A 7446-nucleotide genomic window follows, 5' to 3' on the forward strand; every position below is an offset into this window, starting at 1 on the left:
ATTGATTAAGACACTGAGTCCCTGAAGTGGCAGCTACCACAACCAGTCATGACCAGGGACTCCAGAGCCAATTACAACCCCAATTGTTTTGCCTAAGGCAGCAGACCTCATTTAGATTTCAAAATATTTAAAGTATAATTCTTGTTAATGTCTGGTGAATTTTCTAGGGATATATACATACCCCTCCCAACTACTTACCTTTGCACTTTCTAAAGAAGTAAAATTCTATTTACAGTAAATTGAGGTGTATGCCTGTAGGGTGGGGAGACTTAAAATATGCAGTTGCTTTTGGGAGAAAAAAAGAGCGCTACTCTTGATCTTGTAAACTGATGTCAGCAACACAAGTTTGGCAATAGGCTAGATGGTCCCTGGGAAATGGAAACCAAAAGAATATCTGGGAAGAAAAGATATAAAAGTAGAATAGACCAAGAGAGCACAGATCTTAGAAACACAATAAATTCTTTGGCCTTCCAGTCCCCTTTTAAAATTAATTTTTGCATTTTAAATATACTCTTTTGTATTTTTATTGATCTTATGATTTGTCACTAAACACACACACAAACACACACACACACACACAAACAAAAACAAAAAAAACCACCTACAAGATATTATAACATTTCTCTCCAGTGTGACTATGACAGTGTGCACTGTGTAATAACTTCCAAGACATTCATCTACACCTAAAAGAAATGATCTACTTTGATGAAAGGCATTATTCGAATCCCATGCTTGGCTGGTGGTATTTTACAGGTTTTTACATTTGCAAGTAGGTTCGGTTTTGTTTTTGTTTTTTTTTTTTTTAAGCCTTTTTCTTCAAGGTGGTGATGAAAATTTGGTCATTTATAACTTGATAATATCACACATAGGTACTTCATTGTCTTGGATTCATATATCTTGATTAAATTTAAAACATCACTATTTGAGTCTGAGAAAGTCTTTGCAAGTAGATATTTCTCTTCCCGTTAATGAAGATTAAAGGATTCTGGAGGCAGAAAGTTCCAATCAATTCTGGAGGTACTGCTTGTTCCCATGAGGAGCCTATAAAAATCAAATCCATGTTTTCATGCAAGAACTTTTTGAAGTGCTAGAAGCAACTGTTAGAGCATCTGGGTTATATGGTGGTTTAAACGGTTCTTTCCAGAAAATATTAAACATTAACTTTCTAAAAATAATGACTAGAGAAGGAATGGAATAAATTCATGGACTGGAGTGGTCTGGGGTTAGCAGATAAGTCACACAGAAGGAGAAACATGATTTGCTTTTTAATTTTCCACTTTAGAAACTCCCCTTTAACACCCCTCACAGCATCATTCTGCTTTCTGTTTTAGTATCGCATGGTGGTGGGAACTGACCTGAAACAGCATCCTGGGCATGCAGAGGAATGCCGGGAGTGGAGAGGCTGGTCAGGATTTAAATAGACTCGAGAGACTAGACTTCACCTCTCCGCTGTTCTCAGTTGACCTTGCGTGATGTGGATGGTGGAATCCTGAACAGAAAAGTAGTGTTTTCAGGTTATCTGGTCTCTCGTCTATCCTTCAATGTAGCTAAAACACAGGAAACATAAGAAAAATCCCTGAAGGTATTACTGAATTACAGTAATAAAGCCCTCTCTACTGCCATCCCATTCCCTTCATCACAAAAGTTTCAAATAGATGGCTTGATTCCTACAAGTTACTGACATCAGTTAACCTCTGAATTTTCTGTCATTATCCCAGTAAAATAGAAACATGGGAAGACCTTCTTCTTGGGTGCTGTGGCTTTTACCATTTTTCTGACAGTTGTGCTTCTATCTAGCCTGTAAGGTCCACCAGACACATCTGTCTACTGGGTTTCTGCCTTGGGGGACAAACAGTGGTCTGCAGGATGGGGATGCAAATGGCCTTTCACATCCAGGAACTACCAGCCTCACTGCGTCAGCCTGATGGGCCTGCCAGTCTCCTTTTCCAACTGTTGTTGATGCCACAATCCTTGAAACTTGAGCACAAATACCCCCTCTCTCTCTGAATTTTCTAATCATTGTTACCTTGCTGACTCTCTTGTTCTGGCATCAGGAACTACAAAAACAGAGAAAGGGAGTTACCCTAGGCTGGAGCGGCTGAGAGATACTTCTGAAATATAAAAACAAAACAAAACAAAAAAACCCCTGAAAACTCAACCAAAAAGAGTCAGTCAGTGGGACAAGTACGCCGAGTGGGTAGGAGGGATCTTCTGGTGACGGGGATGTTACATGAAAGGTACAAACATCCAGGCTATGTCCTGATTAAACCATTATGAAAAAACTCTTTATAGGAAAATAGTGATGGCATAGATCAGTGGTTCTCAAATTTTAGATCAGTTTTGTTCAATAGAAATGTAATGCAAGCCATACATTTAATTTCAAATTGCCTAGAAGGCACATTACAAAAATAGGTGAAATTCATCTTAGTAATTTTATTTAATTCAGTCTGCCCAAGATATTATCATTACAACTTGTAATTAGTTTAAAATATAACTTGTGACTTTTATATTCTGTTTTTGTACCAGGTCTTCAAAATCTGTTGTGTACTTGATATTAAAGCCTATCTCAATTTGGGCCAGACACAAAGCAGGTTCTCAAAAACCACAGGTAGCTAGAGGACAGCACAGTTTTTAAAAATGTCAAAATCACCTGGAGGGTTTATTAAAGCACAAATTACTGGTTTCCACTGTCAGAGTTTCTGATTCAGTATTATTTGAGATGAGGTGCAATATTTTACATTTCTAAAAAGTTCTCAGGTGATGCAGATACTGCTGGTTTGCAACCCCTTTGAGAACCACTTCTCTAAACTAATGGCTGCAATTTAGAAACACCTAAGAGTTAAAATCAAGGAAATAAGAAGACAAAACAGAAACAAAACTTACCCTCCAGGCCACACCCAAGACCACTTAACCCAAAAATCTAGAGGTCAGACCTAGGCATTGGTTTATTTTAAAAAGTTTCCCAGGGGATTTTAATGATCAGCCCGGTTAGAGAGCCACAGAAGTGGGAGGAGAAGAGACTAGAGAGAGAGAGGTTTTAGTGGACAGAAAGCTACAATTAAAAAAAAATAGTAATAACAAAACCTAAAGTAACAGAAGCCTCGGTAGATTTTTATACAGGGCACTGATATATAATGAAAGCATGATTTTGTTGTGCTGCTTCCATTGGTAATGACCTGGAGCTGGAACGGGTCAGAGATGGATTTAAAATAATTCAAGAGCTTGATGAAGTTGGCACAATGGAAGGTGGGGGAAGGGGTGGATATGAGGGAATGACAGTTATACACACATTTTGCGGTGTGATGGAATGAAGGGTGTGAACTATACATCAGTGGGAAACTGTATTCCTTATTTCTTCAGCATAGAGAAATGACACAGCACTAAAATGCCCCCAAAGTCCATGTAAAAGGGTGACCACAGAAGGGGGTGGGCAGGGGGAGAAAAGCCACGAATAGATTCACACCAGCACATTGTGTGAATGACAGAAGCTACATTTGATTAAATGTGTTAGACCTGATCCCTAGGGGGCAGCCCCCTCCAGATCTTACCTGTTACTTTGCTATTTGTTCTCTTACTTTTATTTCTTTCTCTTTCCTCTAAACTGTTTTCCCCTCGGGCCAGACTCAGCACTCTCTTCAGGACTCCAGGTCTCCAGAAAGTAGCATCTTTCCTTGTCTGAGCCTCTGGCTTCAGGTTGGAACTTTGTGAAAATGAATTATCAAAGGTTCTTGAAGTCAGCTGAAACTGTGAACGAAAGTCAGCAAAAGTCAGCATTTCCTGGAGAAACAGTCCCCAGTGTGGGATGACTGAAGAAAGAGGGATGCGGGGGTGGGTGAACAAGCATAAATTCATGATAAAAACAAGATTTCACAACCTTAAACCACATTATCTATCAAATACCACAGGCACATATTCTGTGAGAGCAGAGATGGACTGTTGCCAACATGCCACAGGATTTAGATCACATAAAGGCAATCGAGAAAAGCCTCAGTGATAAATGAAGCTTCTGGTCTCATAGGTCCCTTGAATTTCACCTCACAGATGCAGTTTAACTTGTCGTGGTTGAATACATGCTTCAATACAATACATAGCCGAAGAAAAACATCTGAAGTGGTAATTACAGGTAGCAGCCAACAGATGTATAAAGCAGTGAGTTCATGTTGATGGAACTTTATATGCACTCTTCCTCCTCATTTCAAGCTGATTCCTTTCCATGTAAAAGTTTGGGCAGAGTCTCGAAAACCTGTGAATAAGAACCTTAAAAAGATTCCTAACGAGTTTTTAAGACTAAGCTGCTATTACCATTACTGAATCCTGGGTTCCTTGTTCTCCATCTGGTATTTTCTTTCTGTTCCCTGTGGCATTTCCTTTTTCTCATCCATATTCTTAGAACATTCCTACTGAGCCCATTAACAGATTGCCAAGCCAGATTGGCAATTAAATTGCATCCTTGAGCCTAAATTTTAATTCTGAAGAGCCTCTTGTCTTTTCACGACATGCCCCTGCAATTGCTGGCTCAAATCTCACTCTGGGCCAGAAATCCTATTTTGCTGAAAGGAATTTACCATATTCCCAGACCCATGATCAGCGAGCTACAGACTACCACCATGTTCATCCAGGAAATCTTCATACTGTCTTCTTCTGTAGTATCTGAACTCTTATTGGTGTGTATCTAAATATGAAATCACTTTCGGCTTCTGGGGGAAGGAATTATTTTGAAACCAATGAAATTGGTTATTCAATTTATTTGAAATCAGTGATCCTCAATTATTTTGAAACCAGAAACCTCTCTGGAACCTATAAATCTCCAGAGTTCCCAATCTGCTCTTATTTAAGAATTTATTTTCTCCATCTGTTTCTACATGCCTTACTTTTGATAGTGATTGAGAAGAGTCACTCTTTATAATATATAAATTAAATTTTTATCACTTCTAGTTTTTACATCTCAGACTAAAACAAGAGACCATGAGATATTAATTTTCACTCCCACCTCAGTTCTTCAAAGTTAAAGATTATTTAGATGTAAAGGTTAAAATATACAGATGATAAACAAGTGCACTATTTTTTTTTTTAAGATTTTGTTTATTTATTTTACAGAGAGAGGGAGAGATCACAATCAGGCAGAGCAGCAGGCAGAAAGAGGGGGGAAGCAGGTTCACCACTGAGCAGAGAGCCCGATGCAGGGCTCGATCCCAGGACCCTGAGATCATGACCTGAGCTGAAGGCAGAGGCTTTAACCCACTGAGCCACCCAGGCGCCCAACAAGTGCACTATTTTAAATGACATTAATAAAATGTTTCATCAAACTCTCGCCAAGACAGAAGTGAAATCAGCACATTTACATTGTACCACTAACAAAACTAAAGAATAATAAAAAACAAAACACCTAATTTATTAGAACTGCCAATAGGAGTCCGACCTACTCTAAAGTCTCCTTCAGATGTTCAAGCCTTGTTATAACTCACATAAGGCTCATAGTACTAGTGCAATCTCAATTCTTTGAGATTCAGCCAGTTTTTCCCAAAGCAAAGTGGTCTTGGATTTATTCAAGGTGCTGTGCTTTGTAACCTTGGAAGATGCTTTCATCAGAGCTTAAGTTTCTGGAAAAAAGCTCTTGCTAGTATGCTAAGTAGGCATTGGATCATTCATTCTGGGCAAACATCTTTACAATGTAATCTGTCAGAATATAGTTATATCCCTACTCTCCTGTAATTAGTATTTTTTGGAGCCTCCTAAGAAAACTCCTGCGTGGATCAGCACTTACGATTATTAAACATAAAGGATAAAACTTGTACAAGTAATTGCTGCTCTATAAGTACTTCACTTGGTTAAGCAAACCTTTTGTATTTATCAGCTAATTCTCCGCTGGATCCTAATTCTTTTCAAATGAACTGGCTCCCTACTTGGATCTCATGCAGATCACAGCTTGGTTGTGAACCTACACAGCAAAATTAAACTATACAAATATCAGTCCACAATATGTTGCTATCAGAAAGACCTTAACTTATACTGCAGTGTGGAATGGAGCCCAGAAGGCTTTGGTGGAACCACACTGATGAATTCAGATTTGGGCTGATCTGTGTAAAAAAAAAAAAAAAAAAAAAAAGGAAACAAACTGTTGGAATAAATTTCGATTCAAAGTCTAGAGTACTGTTACCAGCAGAGGAAAACCCTACATTCAAAGCTGAACTATAAAGTCTAATATTTAGGACTCCAAACACAATAGAAAATTATAAAGCATTCCTTATTAATTTTCATGTATTTTTACTTGTCCTATAACAAGGAATCTATAATACTTATTACTAAGGAAGAAAAATAAGCCAGACCAGAGGCAATTTTACCTTATTAGAATTTATGTCCTCTTTCTTCTTCTTTTTTTATTTTATTTTTTTGCTTTTGTCTATACTAGAGCCACTCAAAATATTAACCTGTCATCTGAGTAATTGATTTTTATTACTGGACTTAGAAACAAGATCCATATTTATCTTTACTAAATATTGTTGGTATCTAGAAAAATGTTTAGCATATAGTAGATGCTCAGTAAACTTTACTTGTAAAGAATTTAACATCAACAAATGGATAAATGACATTATATTATGTATACAGAGTTCACGGAGTATTACAAGAGAGTATCTCCAGTGCTGTGACTTCTAAGTTGGTGTGTGGGCCCTTGATGCTTAAATAATACATTTGTGCAGAAACTAAATCTGAGTATGGAGAAGAAAATAAATCTCAAACTGGAGCTGGAATTGACTTTTAAGAAATCAGAAATCATTCATAAAACAAAATGAAAAAGAAGCTGTATGCAGCATGTTAATATAGATAAATAATTTATATAAACCTCTAATAGATTTTTTACTATCCAGACATTACCAACTGGCCTAAAAGTTAAGCCTCTGCCTTAAAGTCATTTTTTTTTTTGCATTTTTTTGCATTTGTGTTCTTGGAACTGGTATTATTTATTTAAAGTGACAATTTTTTTAAAAAAATTAAAAATATAATACATTTTTAATGTTGAACGTTTGGAATGTACAGGAATCTTTGAGAAAAATTCTAAATTATCTTCCATCTTCTACACTCAAGGAAAATATTAACATTTTAGTTCTATCTTTCAACTTTTTAAAAATACATTGAGGGGCACCTGGGTGACTCAGTGGGTTAAAGCCTCTGTCTTTGGCTCAGGTCATGATCTCAGGGTTCTGTGATCGAGCTCCACATTGGGCTCTCTGCTCAGCAGGGAGTCGGCTTCCCTTCCTCTCTCTGATCTCTCTGCCTACTTGTGATCTCTGTCAAATAAATAAATGAATCTTTAAAAAAAAAAATTTTTTTTTAAATACATTGAAACTACAACCCTCAAGATTAAGGCTCACTCAATTTACAACCCCTACAAGGAAGCCTTTCCAAACAAGTATCTTCTAGGGTCTCACGTTTTGGTTTGACAGACAA

At 37.3% G+C, this 7446-nt stretch overlaps 1 long non-coding RNA gene across 2 annotated transcripts; it reads right to left on the reverse strand.

Moving 5' to 3' along the window:
* Window positions 1-516: 516 nt before the first annotated feature.
* Window positions 517-3812, reverse strand: LOC131825893 (uncharacterized). Of its 2 annotated transcripts, none has more exons than XR_009351359.1 (3): window positions 3549-3812; window positions 1356-1489; window positions 517-1041 (listed from the first exon to the last, which is right to left on the reverse strand). It is a non-coding gene; the product is annotated as an uncharacterized LOC131825893 (long non-coding RNA). The 2 variants fall into 2 exon arrangements; XR_009351358.1 differs by having other exon boundaries at window positions 1356-1547.
* Between the last annotated feature and the right edge of the window lie 3634 nt (window positions 3813-7446).

Source organism: Mustela lutreola, chromosome 2 (genome assembly GCF_030435805.1).
Source record: "Mustela lutreola isolate mMusLut2 chromosome 2, mMusLut2.pri, whole genome shotgun sequence".
Lineage (NCBI taxonomy): Eukaryota > Metazoa > Chordata > Mammalia > Carnivora > Mustelidae > Mustela > Mustela lutreola.